This window comes from Erinaceus europaeus, chromosome 1, assembly GCF_950295315.1.
Source record: "Erinaceus europaeus chromosome 1, mEriEur2.1, whole genome shotgun sequence".
Lineage (NCBI taxonomy): Eukaryota > Metazoa > Chordata > Mammalia > Eulipotyphla > Erinaceidae > Erinaceus > Erinaceus europaeus.
Genome location: NC_080162.1, coordinates 209,816,697 through 209,843,280, shown reverse-complemented (window position 1 = coordinate 209,843,280; position 26,584 = coordinate 209,816,697). Strand labels below are relative to the sequence as shown.

Sequence of the window (26,584 nt, the reverse complement as noted above, 5' to 3'; positions counted from 1 at the left end):
TAAGTAGCAAAAGCATTCCTAAGGAAAAAGAATAAAAATGGAGGCATCACAATATCCAACTTTAAGTTATATGACAAAGCAGTAATAGTTAAAACAGGGTGGCATTGGAACAAAAATGATCATATGGACCAATGGAACAGGATAGAGTCCAGAACTCAACCTGTAAATGTACATGCCCCTCATATATGACAAAGGAGCCAAATATGCACATTGAGGAAAATAAGGTCTCTAACAAATGGTGATGGCAGAAATGGACAGCCACATGTAGAAGAATGAAACTAGACAGCCATTAACACCATGCACCAAAATTAACTCAAAATGGATTGAAGATCTGAATATCAGACCTGAAAATATAAGATACATAGAAGAACATATAAGTGAAATGTTTCATGAAATTAACATGAAAGACATATTTGGAGACTCCACCCCATGGCAAGGGAAACAAAAAGAAGATTGAACAAATGTGACCATATCAAATTAAAAATATTCTTCATCAAAAGAAAACTCCATAAGGATAAACAGGAAACTTAGCAACTGGGAGAATATATTTGTACGTTTTATTTCAGACAAGCAGTTGATATCAGACATCTATAAAGAACTCATACAGCTCAACAAAAAGAAAAAGAACAACCCAATAAAAAAAGTGGCATGGAAGATAGAAAAAAATATATGAATGGTTAGTTCTCTAAAGTAGAGAGACACATGGTCCACAGACATACGCAGAAATGCTCTAATTCATTCATCACCAGAGAAATACAAATCAAAACCACATTGAGATACCACCTCACACCTGTGAGAATGGCCTTCATCAATAAAACCAAAGATAAATATTGGAAAGGATGTGGAGAGAAAGGAACTCTATTACACTGCTTGTGTAATAGATACATCTAAAGATGTATATGCAAATATAGCTCTTTAAACAGAAGTCAACTAAAATTTTAGGCCAGACAGACAGAGACCATATGACCTTGTAAGTACCTCAAATACAAAGAGGTTCAAATACCACTGAAAGGGTTCAAAGCTTAGTAAAGTCAAGTATATTAATATAGACATTAAAATATCATAGAAAATAAACCCCCCAATGAATCTGGTTATAATACTAATTAATTATTGCTATTCTAGACTCTTTCTAAGACTACAAGAAACTCCTTGAATTCTCTTTAAGATACTCTTTCTCATAGTCCTGGTACCTCTAGGATTATGCCCATACTTCTTGATATTTCTTCTCTATGATTCCTTACCACCATAGCACCTCTGTCAACTACAACCAAATCGCTGCTGGTGCACACATCACTCTACTACTGAATTCCTACTGTGGACTGTAGCCAGAGATACCCAGCCTGAGTAGTCAACCTTGCAACTCATCAGAGCTGGTGAGATCTTTCCTAACACATGGGACTATCTACATCTACATCATTTAACTAAGTAACATATACCAGGTATAGGCTAGGGTTTAGGGTACTGGGTACAGGTATACACATATCAATAAGGAAGGGACAATTATATAACTCAAAACTAAAGTATTCACTAATAGTTGAAATGCCTCAAGGAGGCATCATAAATTCTCTAATTGGTTGGACTTAGATAAAATTAGCTGGGTAGACTAGCAGAAAGGCCTAAAGAAGACAAACCCCCCAAACCTACTTCTTGTTGTGTTCAACAAATGACAATCAATGCTTAAACAACTAGGGGAAAGTCTAAGGTCATCAGATGAAGAGAGGGCTACAAAAGTTGGATAAGGCCAAGAGACTGCCCCCCCTTAGTTACGGCCCTTTTTGTCAATAGCATACCACCTCATCATCTGGACCTTAGTTAGGTAATCCTTGGATGACCACACAAGTATAATGAGTCTGTTCCTCTAACAAATCTCTCTCTCCACCACCACTGGTCCCTTCCATCAGGAACGTCATCACAAGCCCTCTTGTGGGCCAGTATCTTGCCCTCACCATAAAGCAGTTATGGTAGGGATTGCCCATTCTCTGATGGGAGATTGGGTGATCCTTCCCGGCTACTGAGGAAGCCGGGTCCTGAAATGAGTGCAGTCTGCACAGTTCCTAGACGTGACCATGAGCTGTGAGCTCAGACCAATAGGAACTCAGAGGTTACACAGGCTCTGGTGTTAAATATATAGGCCCTGGGTCAAATGGGCAAAAGTAAATAGTTAATTTTATTCACATAATTTTTTTTTCAAGAATGGGAGCTAATCACTGTCCTAGTCCAACGTTCTAGCCCTTTTCTCTACTCTGACACCATTTTCTCAGATAATATTTTTATCCAATTTCAGGCTAGATATTAAACTCAAGCAAAACTACCATAGTTGTGTGCCCCCTGCAACATGGACTTTATACCTTTCTTCTACCTTAGTATCCCGAATCTCATCTGCTCTGCTCCTACTTTTTGGTTCCTGTTCATTAACCATTTTGTCTCACTATGTCCTGCCACCTTTCAGACACCAAGTTATAGATGCTGCCGTGACACCAACCTGACTTCCCTGGGCAGATGGCCTCACCCATGTGTCCTGGAGCCTCCCCTCCCCAGAACCCTCCCCCACTAGGGACAGACAGACACAGGCTGGGGGTGTGGATCCACCTGCCAACACCCATGTCTAGTGGAGAAGCAATTGCAGAAACCAGAACTCCTGCTTTCTGCTCCCCCCAAATAACTTTGATCCATACTTCCAGTGGGGGAGAAGTGATAGGAAGGAGAAGATACTCCAGCTCCATCTGAACACAGAGAGAGAGAAGGAAAAGGAGAGGGGAACATGGAATAGTTATGTTGTCATGAGTGCCTCAGAGGGGAAGAGAGGCTTAGATCAGGAAGATAAAATGGGCAATTATATATAATTGTGGACAGATAGCTGTAGACATGATGGCTGGCCCAGGTGGCGGTTTACAGTGGGGAGACCAGAACCCCGGTGGTGGGAATGGAGTGGATTTCTACCCCTGTTGACATGTAATTTTGTAAATTAAATTTATTAAACCACTAATAAAATTTAAAAAAATTAAAGTAATGAGGAAGATTCCTATGGAGGGGGTGGGACGTAGAACTCTGGTGATGGGAATTATATGGTATTGTACTCCTTTTATCCAAAAGACTTGTTCATTATTAAATCTAATTAGTTAATTAAAATAAAATATATCCTGGGGAACTGGGCAGTATCCCTTCTGAGTTTAAAAGCTGTTTTAATGAAAATTAAAAGGACTTGTCTGTGGCTAGCTGGGAGTGGGTTTAAACAATCAAAGCTAATGATAGCTGTGCAGTAGTAAGGGATGTTATATTTAGGTACAGCAAAATAAGCAATTGTCAGCAGATATAGGTCACTCACTATGGCTATAGGGGAGAGTCTCGGAGTTTACCATTACACATGTTCAGTTTCCAGGAGAGGCAGCCATGGCGGGCACCTCCAGCACAAAGGAAATCTGGGCGCCAGGAGAAGGCAGTCCTGAACCGAGCACGGGCAGCGTGCAGCCACAGAGAGAGCCTCTTCCACCTGGCATGTTCAGGTTCCATCAGTATGTCAGCTCACATGCAAATTAACCCATTCCTCAGCTCTATGCTGATTACACCACAACAAAAAGCATCCCAGGTGACTAAAAACACATCAAGAGTTGAGGTCTGTCTTTCCAGTACTTCACAACTTAGTCACTCACTCATCAGTTAATTCTTATTTCTTCTTGTCCTTGTTGAACAAGGTGGTGGGGATAATGTTAATTGAGATTTTCTGTGCCACTAAGGTCACACAAGTCAGCAATTGAGTTCAAAAGAAATCAATCCAGCCAGAATTTCTCAGTTCCCAGCTATGTGGCAAGCTCTGGACAGAATCTGAAGAAGGCTGAGTTGCCAGCAGATCCTGGTGGGTAGAATTTGCATCCCTGTGGCTGTCTGGACACGTAGCATCAGGTGGAGAAACTTGGTGTTAGTATTGTCTGGACTTCCCATAACATTTTACAGTCACACAAGAAAGACCCCACAGCTTATATAACTTAGACTGCACCCAAGATTGATTAAGACTTGATTAGCTATCATTACCTTAATTTCAGAGAAGAGGCTTACTGCTCTGCTAACAGAAAAAGGCAAGTGCAGACACCCACCCTGTGGCCTGTAGTGAACGCTCACTCCTCACTTCACAGAGCTCAGGAAAGTGGGCTTGACTTCAACTGTCAAAGTCAAGAGGGGATGCCATTATGTGTAGGGGGTATTTATGAAATTATCCTTGTGATTTTACTTCTGGCAGGGTAAGTGGAGGGACCCTGTCTGTCGGCACAGCTCCTGAGTTCTCCCTCTGCTTAGTCCCTCATGCTCGCATCCCTTTATTTGCTCTCCTCCAGTCCCAGATACCTAAAACTGTGGGGCTAGAGTGGTAGCACAGTGGTAGCACACCAGCATTGCACACCCAGGATGATGGAGGCTCCACACTGAGTCCTTGGTGGCACCACCTGCCAGCACTGAGTGATGCTCTCGCGTGATAATAAATAAATAGATGTTTTAAGACCTGGTACAACTGTTCTATTGTATTGAAAACATTTCTGTCCATCAACATATCTGCTTTTCACCAGCCTTACAAACACAGAAGCATTTAATTAGGACTCTGAAAATTAACCCAGGTATACATAAAAAAGAAATTTCATGTTTTGGAGATTTGCATTGTGTCAGCTAATTAAGTGTTAAGCCAAACATCATTTGGATGATTGAGCCTGGCACAGAAGGGAGCCAGCTGATGGTGGACATGCTTTACGAACTAGCCTGGAGAGGGAATGCTCTCCTGAGCAAACCGTGAGCAAATGCCGTCCTTGTAAGCGCAATTAAAATGGCTTTAACACCTTTAGGGTCAGCAAACAGAGGAAAATCTTCCTGCTTGATGTGTTTTCTCTCATATTAACAAACAGTCCACAGGGATTGATTTCCACATAACAATAACACTTTTTTTCTTCTTTCTATTTTACTTGGGGGTATGTGCTTAATGATTACTTATTTATTCATTTATTTCTCACTTATTTTGCCTCCGGGCTTGTGTATCTCCTGAACTGTTTTTGGCACTATGAATCCACTGCTCCTGGTGACCATTTTTCCATGTTGTTGGACAGGACAGAGAGAAATTGAGAGAGGGAGGTGTTGGGTAGTATGCCAGCTCCCCCTGGCATCTGCTTAACCATATGCCTATATAGGGATAGATTTAATCCCATTCAAAGCTTTGGTCTACTTACATAAATCACTTTTACATGTACATAAAGCACTCCCTCCAGGGCATTGGTGGTTCAGTGATAGGATTCTCGCCTGCTCCGCCCCCTCCTTGTCACACTCTGATTTTCACCAGTCACTTTTCTCTCCACCCTCTCTATGTCACATCCTGTTTCCACCCTACTTGGAGAGTATAAAAACAGCTGCTCTTCTGATTAAAGACACTTGGAAATTGCTTTCCGGCTCCAAGAATTCCAGAGTGTATCTCCTGCGAAGTTAGTGCAGCACGAGTTCCTGATCCCTCTCCCATGCAGCAGCCTAGATTGGCTCCAGTTGAGTTCTCTCCAACCCAGAGAGCACTAGCTCGGGAAGAAGTACCCTCAGGCTATCCCGGCAGGAAGGGAGGTAGAGGGGGAGAGAAAAAGAGAGACACCTGCAGACCCACTTTGCCGCTTGTGAACTGTCACCCCAGCAGGTGGGGAGCCAGGGGCTTGAGTCCAGATCTTGCTTGGGTCTTTGTTCTTAGTCCTATGTACACTTAGCCAGGAGCACCACTGCCCGACCCCCTGCTTAATGAATTCACAGTAAGAATGATGGTTCATCATAGGTGCAACCTCCCTTTTCCTTTTCCCCTAGTAGGTATCCGCAACTCTGTCACTCATGCTGCCATGATGCGCCAGGGCCCCAGGGTCCTCCACTCATGCCTTTCTCTGCTTCCTCTTGTCTCAGAAGATGTAGCTGCTGACAGTTCCACTGTGAGGATTACCTACCCTTCTCTTGCAAAGTTAGTCTTGTTAGGTTTGTTCATGTCAAAGTGCCATGGTCTAAGATAAACTGTAAATAAACTGCTTTACGTTCAGGAGAAGACACTCATAAAAGAAGCCCTTAAATATCATTTAAAGAGAAGACTTAAAGGGTTGTGATTTCCTAGGCTGAAGGAGAACAGACTCCAAAATGCAGATGGATACAAGATAAAAATGTGCAAAGGTGGGAGTCAGACAGTAGTGCAGTGGGTTAAGCACACGTGGTGCAAAGCACAAGCACCCATGTAAAGATACTTGTTCCAGCCCCTGACTTCCCACCTGCAGAGGAGTCACTTGAAAAGCAGTAAGCAGGTCTTCAGGTGTCTGTCTTTCTCTTCCCCTCTCTGTCTTCCCCTCCTCTCTCCATTTCTCTCTGTCCTATCCAACAACAATGACATAAACAACAACAACAATAAAAAACAAGGACAATAAAAGGGAAAATAAATATTTTAAAAAACTTTAAAAAATGTGCAAAGGTTTTCACAAACCTTTGTGCAAGTAAAATTATATCATCCCAGCTCACCTCTGAGAGTGGGGCAATAGCCAGAGGTGAAAGCAGACACATTTTAACACACTCTGACGTGGAAGAACATTAGAGTTCTGAACATTGTGGCTGAGTGGTGGCTAACCCCATTGAGCACACGTGTTACAATGGGCAAGGGCCCAGGTTCGAATCCCTGATCCCCACCTTCAGGGGGAAAGCTTTGAGAGTGTTGAAGCAGGGTTGCAGGTGTCTCTCTGTCTCTCTCCATCTCTGTAGCCCTGTCCCTCTTGATTTCTGGCTGTCTCTATGCAGTGAATAAATAAAGATAAAAATTATTTTAAAAAGACAAAGACTTGAACACCGAGGATGCTTATGAGCACTGAGTCATAAATGACGAAGTCAGAATTCTGGAACCCAGGAAGAAGGTGGTATGCATGAACTTCTCTGGGAATATTCAGCAGCTTTGCATATAAGCTCAAGGGAGATTGAATTCTAACATTTCTAATATGGCTTTGTCACTGAACTTTGAGGTGGGGAAACACTTAACTGACATATAAACATTAGCCATGAATGTCAAATGAACAGGTAATCTGTTGCCCATATGTCTAGGTTTATGACACTCAATCTATACTAAATAAATGTATGAATACAGTTTTAATTTTATTTTTCTAAAGTTAAATCTACTGTATACAGGAAGGGAGAAGGATCCTGACTCCAGTCTAGCAGTAAGATTCCTGTTGACAGCATGGTGCTGGAGTCACTCAACTGCTGGGTGTTTAATGAACACACTCTTCCTTATAGACTGTTCAACTTTTGTGTTATGTTGTTTCTCTATCTCTATATTTTAGTTATCTTTATTTATTTATTGGATAGAGACAGTCATAAATCACAATGGAAGAAGGAGATAGAAATGAACAGAGACACCAGCAATACTGCTTCACCGCTCTCAAAACGTTCCCACTGCAGGTGGGGACTGGGGGCTTAAACCCCAGTCCTTGCTCATTGCAGCATATGTGCTCAACCAGGTGCATGTCCATCCAATCCCTTATGTTGCTTCTCTATCAGATAATAACTCCATATTGCCCCTTTCACCATTTACCTTACCTGCATGTTTTTTTGCCATGTCCTTTAAGGATCATCTCCTTTAAGTCTTGGATTTCCAAATAAGTCATCCCTGACTCCCAGGTCTATTCTCACCACCACTCCTTTGCCCCACAGCACTTCTAGAACCACAGTACATGGTGTCCACACAGTTAATCAGTATCAGTACTTTCTTGAGTAGACCCCTGTATGATAGACACAGAGAGGAGCAACCACCACAGCACTGGAGCCTCCTCCAAAGTGGTGGAGACCAGACTTCATCCTGAGTGATGGTGGCCTATGTTGGATCACAGCCAACCGCTATTGACTGATTACTGCAGTCAGGCTCTGGTCATGTCTTCCTTGCCTCCTCATGGCAGTCTCCTAGTGTGGGTGCTGTCACACTGAGGTCATCTTCCAGTAAGGAGCTGAGTTTGAGGATCTGGAATCTAGGCTTTTTAGACATCAATTATTATCCCTTCAATGTTAATGATCTTCCTTTTGTGATAGTGAAGGGACAAATAATAAATATTCTTTTTTTTCTTTATTTGAACTTTTTGTTTGTTTCCTAGTGTGTGTTTGTATGGCTATGAAATTCCCTCTCAGTACTGCCTTAGCTGTGTCCCAAATATTTTGATTGCTTGTATCTTCATTTTCATTGAACTCTGGAAACATTTTCATTTTTTACTTAATTTCCTCTTTGGACCAGTAGTTGTTAAGGAGTTTACTGTTGAGTTTCCACATTTTGGGACTTTCATTAATTTTTCATTCATTACTGTTAATTTAATTCCATTGTGGTCTGGGAAGATGCTTTGGATGATTTTAATGCTCTTGAATTTGCTTATGCTGTTTTTGTGGCCTAGCATATGGTCTATCCTTAAGAATGACCCATGTGGACTTGAGTAAAGTGTGTATTCCAGTTTCTTCAGGTGAATGACTCTGAAAATGACCAATAGTTCTAATTTATATATCTCCTCATTTAGCTTCCTCCTTTTTTATTGATTTTTCTGCCTGGATGATTTGTCAATTTGATAGAGTGAGGAGTTAGAGTCCTATAATATTACTGTGTTTCTGTTAATTTATTGCTGAAGTTCTTTTTTCATAGATGTTTGAGACATTTAGTTGGCATCTCATTGGATGCACAGATGTTAATGATCATTAAGTCCTTTTGATTAACTGATCCTCTGAGCATGAAGTAATGTCCATCCCTATCTTCTTAAAATATTTTATTTATTTAAAATTTTCTTATCTTTATTTATTCAATAGAGACAGCCAAGAAGGAAGGGGGTGATAGAGAGGGAGAGATACACCTGCAGCCGTGCTTCAACACTCACAAAGCTTTCCCCCTGCAGGTGGGGAACAGGGTATCAAACCTGGGTCTTAAACACTGTAACATGTGTGTTCAACCAGGAGTGCTACCATCTGATGTCTCTGTCCTTATCATTTAAAAATTTTATTTATTTAAGGTCTATAATGTCAGACATGGGAATAACTATTCCTGCCCTTTCTTTGTGGTCCATTGGCTTGTCTGGTAGTTTTCCATCCTTTCACTTTGAGTCTGTGTTTGTCTTGTGAGTTAGGTGATATTCTTGCAGACAACATATGGCTAGGTTGTGTTTTCTGATCCTACTCTGTGCCTTTTAATAGGTGAATTCAGGCTATTAACATTTATTGTTATCATAGATTGAAGATATTTCAATGCCATTCTTGTAGATTTTTAGAGTGTTCTGATATATAGCATATTTATGGTGGTCTGACTGTTTATAGTAGACCTTTCTGAACTTTGTTCAGGGCAGGCTTGGTGATAGTTGACTCCTTCAACTGTTGCTTGTCTGAAAAGGTTTTTATGTCTCCATCTAGTCTGAGTAACAGTCTAGCAGGATACAGTAGTCTTAGTTGAAAGCCTTTCTCATTAAGCACTCCATAGGTGTTTTGCCATTCTCTTTGGGCCTGTAGTGTTTGTGTGGAGAAGTCTGCTGCTAATCATATGGGTTTTCCTCTGTAGGTGACTCTTTGTTTTTCTTGTGCAGTCTTCAGGATCCTTTATTTATCATTATTGCTTTTTACTCTTAATATGATGTATCTTGGTGTCTTTAAGTCTGGATTAATTCTGTTTGGGACCCTCTCAGCTTCTTGAACCTTTATGTCTTTTATGTTGGCTAGACTGGAGAAGTTCTCAGCTACTATGTTCTATACAATGATTTCTTCCTCTCTCTCTCTCTCTCTCTCTCTCTCTCTCTCTTCCTCTAGTAGGCATATAATGTGTTTGTTACTTCTTTTGATGTCACCCCATATGTCTGTTGTTTTCAGTATCTCTTAATCTCCTTTTTTAGATCTCTTACTTCTTCCTTAGTTTTCTCTAATTCATCCTCAATCTTGCTAATTCTATTTTCTGATCACTTATTCTATTCTCTCTCCCCTCTGTTGTTTTCTGTAGCTCAGCTATTTTATTACCCTGTTATGATACTGTATTAGCTTATTTAGCTAGTTGTGCTCTTAGCTCAGCTATTTCAACTTTCTGCTCTCTAATATCCTCAAGATTAGTCAGTGTTTTCTATTAGAGACTCACTGTTATTTCTCCATTTCTGATTATATTACTTTCAACAGCTTTCCTCACTCCTATGATTAAGGCCTCAATTAGTGTTTGGATGTTGTCATATTATGTGTTTCCACCTTTTTGGGGGGAGTGGGGTGTTATCTGGGATTTTGTCCTGGTTTATTTCTCCAATTTTTTTTCTTTTGGTTTAACCATTGTATATAGTGTTTTATGAGGTCATTCTCCCAGGGCTTTTCAGTCAAATGATCACACTTGCCTGGAATGACTTGTGTCTAATAAGGTACTTAAAGAGTTCACAGTTGTGGAAATTAACAGTTGTTTCAATGTTATCTCAATCCCAGTTGAGTCACAGTGGCTGTTAAAGCCTCTTTTGTTCTTTTCCTTCTCTGTGGGTTATGGGAGCCTGAGAGCTTTTTAACTATAAGTAGATCCCCCCCCCCTTTTTTAAGTTTAATCACTCACTCCTGACCAAGAGATAATACAAGGTGGAAGAGAGGTAGCACAGTGGTTATATGAAGAGACTCCCACACCCCAAGTGTCCAAAGCCCTGGGATCAATTCAGTTGCTCTTTCAGCAGCCAGAGACAAGCCAGGCAGCACTTATTGGCCCTGTGAGTTTCTTAACAAATCCCATTTATACTCTATGGATTCTGTGGCAGTTATTCACCGTGTCTTCCAAATCATCAGGAGAACAATGTGGAAAGGCTCCCACTCTACAGCCTCAACTCTATCCCACCAGGATATAGAGCTACTCCTGAGTTTTCTGGTTAGGTCTCTGCCCCAGTGTTAGCACAGGACCTTCCCATTGCTAATCCAGTCTCTGAGAGAGTACAAATGGAGGCTCACAGCTGCATTTGGTGAGATTTATCAGATCCTCTCCTCCCTTCAGCAGTCTTTTTGTTGGTAAAACTGACTGGAGGTGGTGCCTCACCTGGCAAACTGCCAGGCTGTTACCATCTGCTGGGGAGTAGATAAGGGCTTTAGCTCCAGGAGTCTCTCCTTAAGCTCTTCGATGCCCATGAGCCACACGTGTTTGTACTTACCAGTGACTTGGTTGGTTGCATAAGTAGTCCTAGTCTTGTATTCTTGTGGTCGCAAGTGATCTGCTTTGATATTCCTAGTTAAACAGGGAGAGGAGAGGAAATGCAGATCCTACTACTGCCGAACCCCTCATTTTAGTTTCTTAAATTTGAGATAAAAAACTTTCTTGTTTCTGGGACCAAGGAGGCCTATCATCAGGAAGTGGACCTACCTTGATATACAGACTTGTGTAGTTCACAAGTTGAACCCAAGCATTTAACACGGGAGCTTTCTGGCCCTGTAGGAAGCTTAGAGAAACAGTGTCTGGCATCCTGTGGAGTTTTCAAGATTTATTTCCCTTTCAGTGTTGATATAAAGACAAGATTCCTAGTGGTGAATGCTTTAGTTCCTGGTAGAATTGGAGTTGGAGTTCAACGCCCTTTGGTCACCTTCCCCTAACATTTCTACCTCTCTGGGAGTATGGACCCAAATTATTTATGGAGTGCAGAAGGTGGGAGGTCTGGCTTCTGTAATTGCTTCTCCACTGGACATGGGTGTTGGCAGGTACATCCACACCCCCGGCCTGTTTCTGTCTTTCCCAAGTGGGGCAGGATTCTGGGGAGGGGAGGTTCCAGGACACATTGGAGAGGTCGTCTGCCCAGGGAAGTCAGGATGGAATCATAGTAGTTTATGAAACTTGTTGACTTAAAGGTGATAAGATATAAAGCAGGACAAATTATTAAAGGAGTTTGGCGGTAGCACAGCAGGTTAAATGCATGTGGCAAAAAGTGCAAGGACCGGCATAAGGATACCGGTTCGAACCCTGGCTCCCCACCTGCAGGGGAGTCGATTCACAGGTGGTGAAGCAGGTCTGCAGGTGTCTGTCTTTCTCTCCCCCTGTCTTCCCCTCCTCTCTCCATTTCTCTCTGTCCTATACAACAATGGTGACATCAATAATAACTACAACAATAAAACAACAAGGGCAACAAAAAGGAATAAAATAAATAAATAAATAAATAAATAAACATTTAATAAACAGGAACCCAAATGCAGTAATAAAGTAGATGAAATTAAAGGCCTTTGTGTGGAAAAATCTAGGAATTCTATTTTAGTTAAGTGCTAAGGGGCCCATGTAATGTTTGCCTGAGCCTAATAGCTAATATGCAGGTGGGCTAAAAGTATTGTCTGGGAAGATGGTTTCAGAGTTGAGAATAAAACTCGAAAGCTGAATCAGGGTAGAGAGTACCTTTCAAACTTGAATTAAGTATTTAATTACCATTAACTTTTTACCCCACAGATCTGACCCAGGGCCAAATCTACTCACTTTTAGCACAGGAGCCTGTGTAGCCTCCAAGTTCCCTTTCTGTCTAAGCTCGCAGCCCATGGTCACAGCTAGGGACCATCCTTAATTTATATCTCTATCCAAATTTAAAAAAAAAATCAGCATGAGCAGTGAAATTGCAAAGACAAGAGATCCTCACATGAAAACAATACCAAGGGAATAGGGCTGTAGCACAGCGGGTTAAGTGCAGGTGGCACAAAGCGCAGGGACTGATGTAAGGATCCCAGTTCGAGCCCTGGCTCCCCACTTGCAGGGGAGTCACTTCACAAGGGGTGTAGCAGGTCTGCAGGTGTCTAACTTTCTCTCCCCCTCTCTGTTTTCCCCCTTTTCTCTCTGTCCTATCCAATGATGACGACAACAGTAATAACTACAACAATAAAACAACATGGACAACAAAAGGGAATAAATTAATAAATAAATATTTTTTAAAAAGAAAACAATGCCCCAAAATTAGAACATTTTTTATGAGAAAAGAGAAGAAGGGGATAATCTGTACAAAAGGCTTGTATGTCTGTGATAGTCTGATGATGCTTCAGTGGGAAGTCTCCAAGAACAGCCTGGAGATCAGGAAGATGGCAAGAATTCACCACACTGACCTTAAGCGTTAACTCACAAGCCACTTGCCAAGATTAAAATAATATCAGTAGGGGCCTTCTCCCTTGTCCGCTTCGCTATCTTAGAGTCCTGCGTATCAGTAGGGGCCTTCTCCCTTGTCCGCTTCGCTATCTTAGAGTCCTGCGTATCAGTAGGGGCCTTCTCCCTTGTCCGCTTAGCTATCTTAGAGTCCTGCGTATCAGTAGGGGCCTTCTCCCTTGTCTGCTTAGCTATCTTAGAGTCCTGTGTATCAGTAGGGGCCTTCTCCCTTGTCCGCTTCGCTATCTTAGAGCCCTGCGGGTTGAGAGCTTGCGGGAAGGGCCTCTGCCATGTGTCTGCGGTCTCTGTTTCTCACTCTCATGAGGATTTTCAGAACCTCCTCCTGAGGTGCTGTGGAGAAGATGAATGAGCTCAGATTGGTAATGGCCTCTGAGGATGATTGCTAAGTGTTCACACCATGCCATTGCTATTTCCCCTGAGAACATGTCCTTGGAGTCGATGATCAGGCATTGCTGAAGCACCTCAGGTCCCCTTATTTTATGGTTGTCTAGCAATTAACTGGCATCAGGACCATTTCTAATGACATTTATTGCTCATTTCCCTGGCTTAATTTTTGGAGATTTTATGGGAAGCCTGGGCATTGTTTCTTCTTCACTGTAACTTGAATAATTAACAATGCAAATATGGCTCTGGGTGGTGATTGACAAAAAGAAGAGTTCTTTGGAGATTTTAATTAAGAACACTCCCATGCTGTTTATTGATAAGCATGAGGTTAATTCTGGTAACAGGGCAGTCTCAGCATGTTATTTCCCTTCTTCTTCTTCTTCTTCTTCTTCTTCTTCTTCTTCTTCTTCTTCTTCTTCTTCTTCTTCTTCTTCTTCTCCTTCTCCTTCTCCTCCTCCTCCTCCTCCTCCTCCTCCTCCTCCTTCTTCTTCTTCTTCTTCTTCTTCTTCTTCTACTTCTTCTTCTTCTTCTTCTTCTTCTTCTTCTTCTTCTTCTTCTTCTTCTTCTTCTTCTTCTTCTTCTTCTTCTTCTTCTTCTTCTTCTTCTTCTAGTGTTTGCCCTTCTTCCGTAGCCAGTCAACAGCGTCAGGTTGAGCCTGATGTAAAGGTTCGAGACCTCCTTTGAATCTGGAGAGGTGGCAGTCATTGACTATGTGGGTCATAGTCTGTCTGTAGCCGCAGGGGCAGTTGGGGTTGTCTCTGGCTCCCCAGCGATGGAACATAGCGGCGCACCGGCCATGGCCTGTTCGATAGCGATTGAGGAGGGCCTAATCATAACGTGCTAGGTCAAAGCCGGGTGGACACTTGCAGGGGTCTGTGATGAGGTGTTTGTTCTTTACCTCAGCTGACTGCCAACTCTGTTTCCAAGAGACTGGAACAGAGAAGTTCAGTGTAGGCATAGGGGACCAGATTGGGTGACGAGACGTCAAGCGTTGGACAGGGTGGGCGAAGATATCTGCGTATATTGGCAGGTCCGGTCGAGCGTAGATGTGGGAAATGAACTTAGATGATGCTTGTAATCAAGAAATAGACTCAATGTGCTTTGTATTTTCTTTATTTGGAGGCAGAGGAAGTTATGCCCAAGGGTCAAATCTGAGCCTACCAACGCCACCACAGCTGTTGTTCACATCAACATTAAGTAATCAATTTTAAATTGTTAATACTATAAGTACCTCAATTTGTTATAAATATCCAAATAGCCCCTGGAAGAAAAAAGGCTCCATGCCTTACTTTCTTTTACATGTCAATATTGTCTCTCACAATCATAAAAGAAAGTCTCAGGTAAAGTGTGTAACCAATATCATACAGTTGACTTGTTTTGCTGGTCCTGCTACTTCATTCCCTGTGAACAGACAGAATAACAGAGACTAGAAGAAAGCTGAGATCTTAAGTTAAAGGATTATTTCTAGAATTTTAACTCTGTCATGAGCTACTATGGACATGGCATTTGGACTTCTAAATATCTGTCCATTATAAGCAGTAAATTTCACAAGGTCTATCAAGACCACAGAAAACAAACTGTGAAATGGATTACTTTTTGCTAAAAGCATTTTTATAAAACAATTTCCATGGAGAATTCTTTGCCAAAATATCTTTCACAGAGGGAGAGAAGCAGGGCTGAGTGAAGGTGACTGACTACTTATGCAAAGCAGATGCCCCAGACCTCTCCGGAGTTGGAGTGGTTGTTCAAAGTGTTTCTGTACTGAGAAAGGTAGTGGGGTTCTTGAACACCTTGCATACTGTTCCTGGGGGGTTGGGAGGGGAATGTAACTGTGCAAAGACCAAGTAGGATAATACCTGGGGCTGAAGCCCATCTGTGAGCTATAGGTGTTGTCCGAGCTCCCAGCAGCAGCTGCAGGAGTGAGCATCTCAGTCCTGGGAAAGAAGTGGAACCCTACAGCATTCCCTCTGTGGTGGAAAATAGATTTGAGTTCAAGAAGTCCAACAACTGCATCCTAATTTTTTCCACCGCTACTCAATATCAGTTATTTTCATTTTTCTAGAGGGGAGAGTCCCAGAGTGAGGTAAGTTTCCACAGGATGTACCAAGAGACTATAGGACCCATGATATATTGCCCAAACTCATGAACAGCCTGAGTCCACATGCCAAGCTCTTTAAACAGCAAACAGGAATCTAACTCCATGACTAGCTGTACAAGTCAACACTTACAGCCTGCTGAAACTCATCAGGAGATTGAAGGGGGCAATGTATATTTATTTTTTAAGAATGAGCAGATAATAACTTTCTTTTTTAAATTTACAGCCATTTGGGACTTCAAAGAGGTGAGTAAGCATTACAGCAAATGCATAACAATGGGATTCATAATCAAGTCTTTCTACCTATAAATATAATTGTGATTAAACCTACTGCACGCTTTTGAGCTTCACTCACTAATTTCAGAAACTTCACATCTGCCAGAGTGATGCTCTGGTTTCTCTCTCATTAATAAGTAAACAAAAGTGGTCCAGGAGGTGGCACAGGGAATAAAGCATTGGACTCTCAAGCATGAGATCCCAAGTTTAATCTCCCTGGCAACACATGTACCAGAGTAATGTCTCTCTCTCTCTCTCTCTCTCTCTCTCCTATGTTTCTCATAAATAAATAAAATCTTAAAAAATAAGTAAATAAAAAGTAAGAAGAAGTGTGGAAAGGAGAGAAGAATACCACATACTATTTAACATATGCAACAGGAGAGAGGGATGGGATGGTCTAGACCTGTGAATACACAAGAGTTAACAGCAAGAGAAAATGATAGAGATTTGGGTGGGCTGCCAGCATCAGGAAAAACTGTTCCCAAGGAAGCTAAGTTCAAGTACCCAGAGGCAAAGACCTAGGAAAGACACAGGAGATTCCTAACTAAAATGCATTTACAGGAGCTGCACCCCTGAGACTGGAGCCTGTCTAAGGAACAAGCCTGAGTCTCAATCTTCGGTGGAAAACGAGGTCCCAGAAGGTCACCAGCAAATCCCTTTACTTTGTGTCTTTCGGTGTTTGGTGGATCTGTTTCATCAGACCACAAGTCAGACTTTGCCCATCGTCTGAATAAACACTATTTCTGAACACCCTCAGAGCTTGTCAAGGGTGCTGGGGATGCAAGTGCACATGAAATGAATATTTTTATATGAAGGCATCCTACTTCATGAAAACTGCATTTGAATAGAAGGAGAGCAGTGACTAGAATAATAATTAGATAGGAATGGCATACAGTATGTTAGAAGCTAACACTGGCTGTGGCTAGGTGGCTGGCTCAGTGGGCAGAGCATAGGACTTGCATGTGTGAGGTCACAGGTTAAATGTCTGCCCTTATGCTAGGACAGAGTCATGTTCTGCTCCCTCTTTTTCTTATTCATGGAACATGGAATGAACTAGTCTTTAGAAATATAACACGAAGAAATGCAGAGTACAAGTCCTGGGAGTGTGCACTGAGAACAGCCAGTGTAGGTCTGAGTTGCTGGGTAGGTGCTTTACTGAGTGATGCTCTGTTCAGACCCAGAATCTGGGCAAGCAAATGGGGTGTGGGCTTAGGGTGCCCTCCCTGCTTCCAATCTGACTTGCATTTTCTGGAGTTCTCTTTAAAAGAGTCGACCAGGCCACAGAGATGATGCAGCTTGAAAGTTCAAGCTCCATCTTGGGCCAACTTTCTCCCTCTCACTCCCTTTCACTCTCTCTCTCTTCCTTTCTTCCTCTCCTCCTTACACTTCCATAATAAAAAATAAGTAAGTAAATAAACACCTAATCTATCTTTACACAAGACCTGTTCAGGGGTGAGAAGCACACAGCAGTCCACATCTGCCCCCACTTTGTTGTACATAGTAGCTGCTGGCTGCCCTGCTCTCTGGCTCCTATTTGGTGTTGACCTGGGAGTCTGGGTTGCTTCTCAGGCCACTGCGCCCAACCTTTGTGGGATCTGTGTGTGATGAATATGTGACTACTCCCTAATGTGGGCACATTAGAACTGCACCTCTCATCAGAGTGACCCTGTGACTTTCACTTCCCCAAAGTGGAAGACTGGCTGAGGCAGCTGCCGCAGCCCTACAGGGCTGCATCCTTGTATCCCTCCTCACTCAGCAGGTGACAGTCTGTGGCTTCTTAATTCAGTAAAGGAGCTCTGACTTCTCAGCATAGAGCACTACATGCCAGGTCAATCAACATGGAATCAGACAGAGAGCACACTGCCAGAGGAAGAAAACTAGCATCCTGGAAATCTGCTGGCATCTCAAAATGAACCAGAAAAAAAAAAGATTTTCTCTTAGAGAATTGGTCACAACTAGAGAGACATTTGTGGAGGAAGTAGGCCAAGAGGGCCAGGTGGGCAGGGGGCGTCTGGGGCACTTTAAGAGAAAGATATTTTCCTTTGTGGTTAGTAGATTCGCAGGACACATGCTTAACAATCTGCATCTTCTTAAAAGAGAGGAAGGATAGTTTGTACTTTTGTGGTTTGGTGTTTGTTTGAACCCGAGGGTCAAACAAAATCTGGAAATCAGTGGAAAGGAGAAATGCCTGACTGGGTTGGGCTAAGTCACACAGTTCAGTGAGTCTGTGAGGGCCAAGTGAATACTTGGTGATGAGTGAGAGGATGACATACACAGTGAATGAGGATTCTGCACAGATGTGAAGATACAGAAGTGGCTCAAGATCCCATGGATGACTGGAGAAGGATGAAGCATCTCTATGCATGTACATTTACAAAGACATAGAAATATGTGCGGGATGCATGCGGACACACAGCACATACAGATGTGTACACACCGCCACTGCCACTCAGCTATAAAATCATGAAAAGCATCGTCGTTTGCAACAGTGTAGTTTGTTACTAAGGCAGTTGTGCTAAGTGAAAGGAGCCAGAAACTGCAGGCAAATCCCACATGACTTCATCACAGGAGGCGGATAAAGTATCAAAGCAAGTGAACAAAGCCAAACCAAAACAGTACACCTGGCAGCAGAATGTTGGCTTCCAGAGGGTCAGATGTAGTGTCTGAGCTAGTATAAGAGTTGAGCTGGGGGCTGGCAAATGGACACCACATCTTTGATGATGAGTGTGGTGTGACAGTCTCTCTTTCTCTCTCTCTCTCTCATACACACACACACACACACACACACACACACACACCTGTCTTTGTGTCTAGTTGGACATTACTTGACACTTAAACAATTTTATGAATTGGGAGTCTGGTGGCAGTGCAGCAGTTAAGTGTACTTGGCACAAAGTGCAAGGACTGGGCCCCTGGCTCCCCTCTTGCAGGATTGTCGCTTCATAGGCAGTGAAGTAGGTCTGCCTGTGTCTGTCTTTCTCTTCCCCTCTCTGTCTTCCCCTCCTCTCTCCATTTCTCTCTGTCCTATTCAACAATGATGACATCAATAAGAACAACAATAATAACTACAACAACAATAAACAAGGACAACAAAAGGGAAAATAAATAAATATAAAAAAAATCTTGTGAATCAGTATTACCCCAATAAAAACAAATATGTGAAGTGACAAGTGGGTCAGGGTTGGCAGAAATGACCCCCCTTGAGACAGTGACAGGATGCCTGAAGGCAATGAGGGAATAAGCCTTGCTGACCAGGAGAGAGACACATGTCCTCAGAGGAGGCAAAAGGCAGTGAGGTAGCAGCACAGCTGTTGTGTTTAAGAAATACCACAGCCCTTTTTATTTCCCAAAGATTGTCCAATAGTCTCTCTCCTCACACACGGTCCCATGTACCTTATCACTACAGAAGTGGCCTGTCCATAATTGCCCAACTATTTTTTTTCTAAGATACCTAGAGTATTTTTTTCCTGCTATCTGTTACTCTGGTATATGGAATTAAGGTCAACTGAGGACTCAAAGGCACTAGGGGAAACTCTCCATGAATTTGAAAAGTGAAGGTTACTAACATTGAGTATCACCCCTAGGAAGAATAAAAGCTTTCTATTAGACAAAGCACCCTTGAGGCCAGGGGACTACTCAGAGGCAGCATTTTGCTAGATAGAGTCACCCCCTCCATGCCATTCTTTTAAAAGTCATTTTATTCCTGTGGAGAGCAGTCTGGAAGACCCTCATAAGTCTAGACATGGACCTTCCATAAGACCCAGTAATCCCTCTCCTAGGGATATACCCTAAGGACTCCCTAACACCCAATCAAAAATATATGTGTCCACCTATGTTCATAGCAGCACAATTCATGATAGCTAAAACCTGGAAGCAACCCAGGTGCCCAACAACAGATGAGTGACTGAGAAAGCTGTGGTATATTTACACAATGGAATACTATGCAGCTGTTAAGAACAATGAACCCACCTTCTCTGACATCTTGTATGGAGCTAGAAGGAATTATTTTAAGTGAAATAAGTCAGAAAGACAAAGATGAGTATGGGATGATCCCACTCAAAAACAGAAGCTGAGAAGGAAGAACAGAAAGGAAAACTCAAAGCAGAATCTGAGTTTGGAGTACGGCACCAAGGTAAAAATCTCAGGGTGGAGGGTGAGGGTGGATGTTCAGCTTCACAGGGGATTGGGGGGGATGGGATGGGACAGTATTTTGGTGGTGGGAGTGGTGTTTATGTACAGTCATATAAACTTGTAATCATATAAATTACTAATTAATATGAGAGGGAAGAAACTGATTGAATGTCTCAAAGTTCTTAATGCACAGAATATAGGCTGAGTCTTTGACATCTTGACTCTCCTAAAAGCTTAGACCAGGGAGAACAGAAGCAACCAGGGGTCAGAAGTAGAGAGGTAGAGAGTTGGTAATGCTGGAGAAAACAGAAACTGAATCTTAGAAGGAAGTGTGACAACATGACTGAATCTGGAGGCACAGGAGCCAAGTAAGTGTGTCACAGAAGGGGAATGCTGCTTGACTCCACTTTTCATGAAGGACAGAAAATAGACTCACAGTAGCAAAGGTAGAGTGCTGGGTGATTCCAGAGGTCAGAGGTAGAGAGCTGCTGTCCCAGATGGAGACGCTTTACTTCTTGCTAGGAAGTGAGTCCCAGAGACTTGCTGCACAGCACTGCACCAGTACTGTGCACTTAAACATGTGTTGACAGGTGTGAAGCTGTGTTGCAATAAACATGTAAATGCACAGATAACATGAATATGGCATGACATTGGTCTTTGACTTTTTCCAGGTAAAGACACAATGGAACAAGCATACCAGAGAGTTGGGATAGTTGGACACATCACATTTTCATCTGAGGAGAATCCAGTGGTGGAGGTTGGAGTGGAGTACAGAGGGGGATGACAGCACTTGGAGCTTTGCAGGCACACAAGACTGGTGTTGAATTGTCTCTCAGGTCACATGCTCTATGTTCTGTATTTACTTTATTGTATTGCCACTGGGGCTTTGCCATTATGGGCCAGTGTTTTCAGATATGGAGAGAGAGAGAGAGAGAGAGAGAGAGAGAGAGAGGAGAAGAAGGAGGAGGAGGAGAAACACCCAGTATGAATACTTCCTCCCATGTGTTGGAGGCTGGACTAGAATCTGGGTTGTCAACATGAAAGAAAAGGAGTGTTTGCCAGTGAGCTACCCTGCTGGCCTTATTCTTTATTTTAGAGAGAATGAGAGAGGGGGAAAGTGAGGGGATAGAGAGACAGAGGATAGACACCACAGCACTGCTCTACCATCTAAGGTATTCCTCTGTTTTTGATTCTCCCATGTGCTGCCAAGGTTAGAACTCAGGGTTCTAAGTAAAATGAGAATTCAAAGCTTTCAAGTGTCAATGGGCTATACATCCTACCGGGTGGCCTATGCCTTGGCTCACCCAAAATGTGCATTTCTTGATATACTCATTAATAAGCACCCAGTTTCTATCTCCAGGATTGTTGTAAATTAACTTTAAAAAGGGGTTGGTGGGGGATACTGTGGCATGTGAAAGGATTCACCGTGGGAGCTGGGAACTGGTTCAAACAATACAAGGTTTATTAGGGTGAGACTGGTAAAAGGCAAATCAAGCACTTATCATCAAGGGTTAAGAGTACACTAGGTCCATAAGGTCTGAGTACACTGATCAAAAGTTTAGTTCTATAAGATAAACAATTATCAGCTCTGGCAAAGGTTGCTCATGGCTGTAGAGGGGTCTGAAAGTTTACTGGCTAGAAGTCACACACGTTCAGTTCCCAGAAGAAGCAGACTTGCCTGGATACCTGGCGCACCTCTGTAGAGATGCCTCTTACCAGGAGAAGAAGCTGCAGCCAGAGAGTGCAAAGTGCTCAAAGTCCCTTGCATTTATACCTTCCCTTCTCTGAAGCACCTCCTCAGGGTGACATCATTTGTCTGCTAATAGTCCCAGACTCCTGCTGAAGTCACCACACAGGATTGGACTGTTCCTTTCACTTTATAGCCATCACTGGTACTTAAGAATTTAGTTGCAACTAGGATTTTCTCTCACATTGGGATTTGCTTATATCCTGAAACAAAAAATTATTTAGTTTAAGGATTTAATTTTTATCTTTTCTAGTTACACAATCATATCCTACATAAGCATTGATACTTCAAGGCTGTCCATACTAATTCTTAAAGCTTCTTTGAAAAAGTTACTGTGAGCATGGAGGTTGGCACATTTCTCAAAATAATAGTTCATGATTATATTCTTATTCAGTTTTTTAGATGTCTGTTTTTTAAATTTATTAGTAAATATTATATGCCGTGCTTTGCTTTTTAAGTCACTACCCATATTTTATATTGCTTTTTATCTCTTCATCTTGTCCTGTGAATTATAATTTTCTTATTACTCTCAATATCACCTATTTAAAATACTTTATTGAGTATGTATTATGTAGGTGATATTTATTATGTAGGTAACTTAATCTAGCCTACTGAGTCTCACTTTGGTGGGGGAGCTAGATACTGACTTAGCTCATTGCAGAGATAATAAAATAACCCGCACTATACAGCTGCAAGTAATTTGCCAGTTATCTGATTTCTTAACCTGAATGACATATTCTCATTTTTTGACTTAGTTAAGTCATAATATAAATGCATTGTCTTCCCAAAATCTAGAAGTGGTTTTGTTATAATATCAGAAATCAGCTGCATTTTGTTATTCAATTACTTTGCTTCTTTACTTACAGTTCTAGTTGTCATCTCTCTGGGTTGCTTTTAAATATGTATCAAGTTGGTCTACACTAAGGGTAAGTTTGCTGTGTTGGTTTTCCTTTGCTGATGTAACAGCATGCATTGCTACCTTTTACTGGCCCATCCCTTTTTAGACACTTTGTCTCTACTCAGTCATGTCTCTGTAAACTATTATTTGTGTGTGTATGTGTTTTATTTTGTAATTTAGAAGAGACATTTGAAAACAAATGTTCAAGATGTGTATAATAAATGGCACATTTAACACATTTTGAATTTTCTCTTTCATCTGAGTTTATGATCACAACTCCAGAACTGTCTTCTGAGGCATGAGGGATCTGTATTGGATGCTGTAAAACTGCTTTTGCATTTTGACCCACTTTGAAAGACAACTATCATTTAACTAATTTTCCTTACATTTTAAATAATAACTAAGCTCTTTAGAACTCTATTCCTCTCAGTTTATTTCTTTTCCTTTCTTTCCTTTTCTAGGACAGAACTGGGAAACAGAAAATGAAACTTGGACTGGGCATGAGGTACGAATCAAAATGAAGAGCTCTGGGGAAAGGTGAGGGAGGCATGGGGAGATGCTGGGTGCTGGTGCAGGGTGTGGCTGTGAGTGCCTTGAGAAGTTGGGAGGTGAGCGCTTTGAGAAGACCAAGGGGAGGTGAGGAGTAAGGGGAGATGATGAGTTTATCCAGGTGCCAACAATTGTACTGCAAGTCCTCAGATTAGAAATAGAATTCAGGAGTTGAGCAGTAGAACAGCAGGTTAAGTGCATGTGGCACAGAGCAGCAAGAACCTGCATAAGGATTCTGGTTAGAGTCCTGACTCCCCACCTGCAGGGAAGTCACTTCACAGGAAGTGAAGCAGGTCTGCAGGTGTCTGTCTTTCTCTCCCCTTCTCTGTCTTCCCCTCCTCTCTCCATTTCTTTCTGTCCTATCCAACAATGATGACAACAACAAGAATAACTACAACAATAAAACAAGGGCAAAAAAATGGAATAAATAAATAAACAAATAAATAAGAAAAAAAAAAGAAAATAGAATTCTTAGACAGCTTGTATTCTCTGAGAAAAGGAGTCTTGGCAGCTTTCTGGCCCACAGCCCTGCTAACATGATGTCAGGCTTTATGAAACAGACTGCAGGTGCCCTGAGCCCCTCTGTGGTCCTGCTGGGCATGTGAGCTGCTGGTCAGTGCAAAGTGCAGCTCATTTCATTAGACCTCAGCTGTCTTTGAGCAGTTTCACCACCTGAAGGACCCAATGGAATCATTTCTACTTTGAGTTTCTTTTTTTTCTTTTTTAAACATTTGTTTATTCCCTTTTGTTGCCCTTGTTGTTTTTATTGTTGTAGTTACTATTGTTGCTGTCATTGTTGGATAGGACAGAAAGAAATGAAGGGGAAGACAGAGAGGGGGAGAGAAACATAGACACTTACAGACCTGCTTCACTACCTGTGAAGCTACTCTACTACATGTGGGGAGCCGGGGGCTCGAACCTGGATCTTTACACTGGCCTTTGTGCTTTGCACCATGTGCACTTAACCCACTGCACTACTGCCCTGGGGGACCTGGGGCTTGAACCCCGGGGTCTTGTGCTCTGTATAGTGTTCATTTAGCCAGTTGCACACTCCCTGGCTGTCTCTTTCCCTCTCCACCTCCCTCTCCCTCCTCAATTTCTCTTTGTCTCTATCCAGTAATAAATAAATAAAGTATTTTTAAAAAATGAGAAAGAGGTTGAGAGGTGACTATGCCCCTTTGTAGCTCACAACAAAAGCCAAGGTGAAGATTTGACCTCATGGGGTTAAAGAGCCCAGCTCTAAAGGAGCCCTTATGAAAATATTCCAAGTGCCCCAGTGAGGCCATTGAAACATGTTGCCATTTTGGTCAAAGAAACTTAAAGTAATTAGCATCACAATGAAGGAAGCAAATAAATGGCTGTTTTTGTCAGAAGCCTGTGGGATAACTGTGAGGTAGGCCAGCTCCTATGCTAATGGCAGGAAGGTCTGCCCATGCTGGGGCTTTACAACTTTAATGCAAATAAAGTTCCTGCAGGAGAAGCAAGAGCTCAGCTGGCATTGTGGTGCAGGCTGGGGGAGGGCTAGGCAAGTCCAGGAAATAGGCAGAACTGGAGGGAAGACAAGTCAAGAATTGACAGACACTGGGACCCTGGATTAGAAATTCTGACTCACTTTGGGATTCTGATTTCCCCAGTCAGGTAAGGACATACAGAGTCTGACAGGGGCCTGATGTGATGGCCCTGGTTGAGTGCACTTATTAAAGTGTACAAGGACCCAGGCTCAAGCCCCTGACTCCACCTGCAGAGAAAGTCTTCACAAGTGGTAAGGCAAGGCTCTCTCTCTCTCTCTCTCTCTCTCTCTCTCTCTCTCTCTCTTTCCTTCCCTCCCTCTCTCTCTCATCTCCATTCTCTCTCAATTTCTGGCTGTCTCTATACAAAAAGTAAAAATAATTTTAAAGAAAGTTAAAAAAAAAAGAGTCTGACAAAATGGCATTAAGAATTAGGTTAAAGGAGCAAGGCCTGATGGGTAGAAACATAATCAACCATCTGCCCCAGTCACAACATTATTGCTGCCAAAGATAAAAATGAAATTTGGATGTTAGCATTAAACATTACCCTGTAGTGTTTCAGGGAAGAGGGAAGGCAACGTTTGTTCCCTCAATATTATAAAGTCCATGTTGCATTTTCTCAGCAAAGAATTAAAGAGAGAGAATGATTTTCAGGTTCATTAAACTTTTATTTGGGAAAAACTGAGAACATTCACATGCTAGGGCATGGGAGATAAAGAGAGAGAGAGAGAGAGAGAGAGAGAGAGAGAGAGAGAGCAAGCAAACACTTACATGGTGATCACATGGTGATCTGGCCAGAAAGAAAGAAAGCTCAGAGGTTGCTCTTTTTAAAACCCAAGCCCCATCTCCACCTTTCTCAGCCATACCTGTAACCACTCCTATTTTCTTGGTGATAACTTGTCCCTCAACATTGCCCCTTTCTAGAAGTATGGACCCAAAATTCTTTTTGGAATGTTGAAGGACAGCATTTCATGCTTCTGTAACTATTTCCTGCTAACATGTGGGCAGTTGCCTGGTTGATCCATACTCCTAGACAGACCTGCTCTGCCCTGACTATTTCCCTAGTATGGTAGGGCTCTACACACTTCACCATGTGGTCATCTGTGCAGGGAGGTCAGGGTGAGGTCGTGTCAGCACCTGGCACTTGATGGCTGAAAGGTAGCGAGATCTATAAATGTTTAGCAAATAGAGGGCCAGAGTATAAGAGTAGAGTCAATTAAAGTTAAGAAACTCAGGATAAGAGATAGTTAAGAAATCTATTGAGATATAAACATTTTCAGGATCCTAGGACTCTAATAATCTTTGAGCTATTACCATAAATGCAGGATTGAGAACTATCTGTGAGGATGGCATTAGAGTAGAGTGTGGGACTTGAGAACATGATTAATGGAGATAGGTCCCTGTACTGAAATAAAAGATATTTATATACATATAATTAACTGTACCACATCAGTCTGACCTGGGGCCCATGTCTATTAATATTTAACTGACCTCTGGGTTCTGGTGAGTTTAGGCTCACCCTGTGGTCACAGCTGTGGCCGTGTCTGTAGATTGCTCTTGGAAATCATCAGTCAACATAGTAAGGTATCAGGCTACAAAATTAACATGCAAAAGTCAGTGGCATTTTGCTGGGAAATTGTGCAGATGCAGTCACATATGCCATGTTGTCCCCTCAGGCTACTGCTAGTTCCCGTGAGAGTTGGGACATTCTTGGAGTGCCTGTTCCACCATGTTGTGCCCTCAGGGCATTGTCTATTTCCCTGCCATATTTGGAGTGCTTTGCTCACTTGTCCCCTCTCCCATTCTCACGGGAGTTATTATCCTATCCTGGAGTGCTATGGTTACTCCTCCCCCTTCCCATTCTTGTGAAAGCTGCTCC

General features: G+C 42.3%; 1 long non-coding RNA gene across 2 annotated transcripts in view; it reads left to right on the top strand.

The window, feature by feature from the left end:
* The window catches only part of LOC132541340 (uncharacterized), a 1,018,351-nt gene that overhangs the window by 413,386 nt on the left and 578,381 nt on the right, over positions 1-26,584 (top strand). The window lies entirely within an intron of this gene.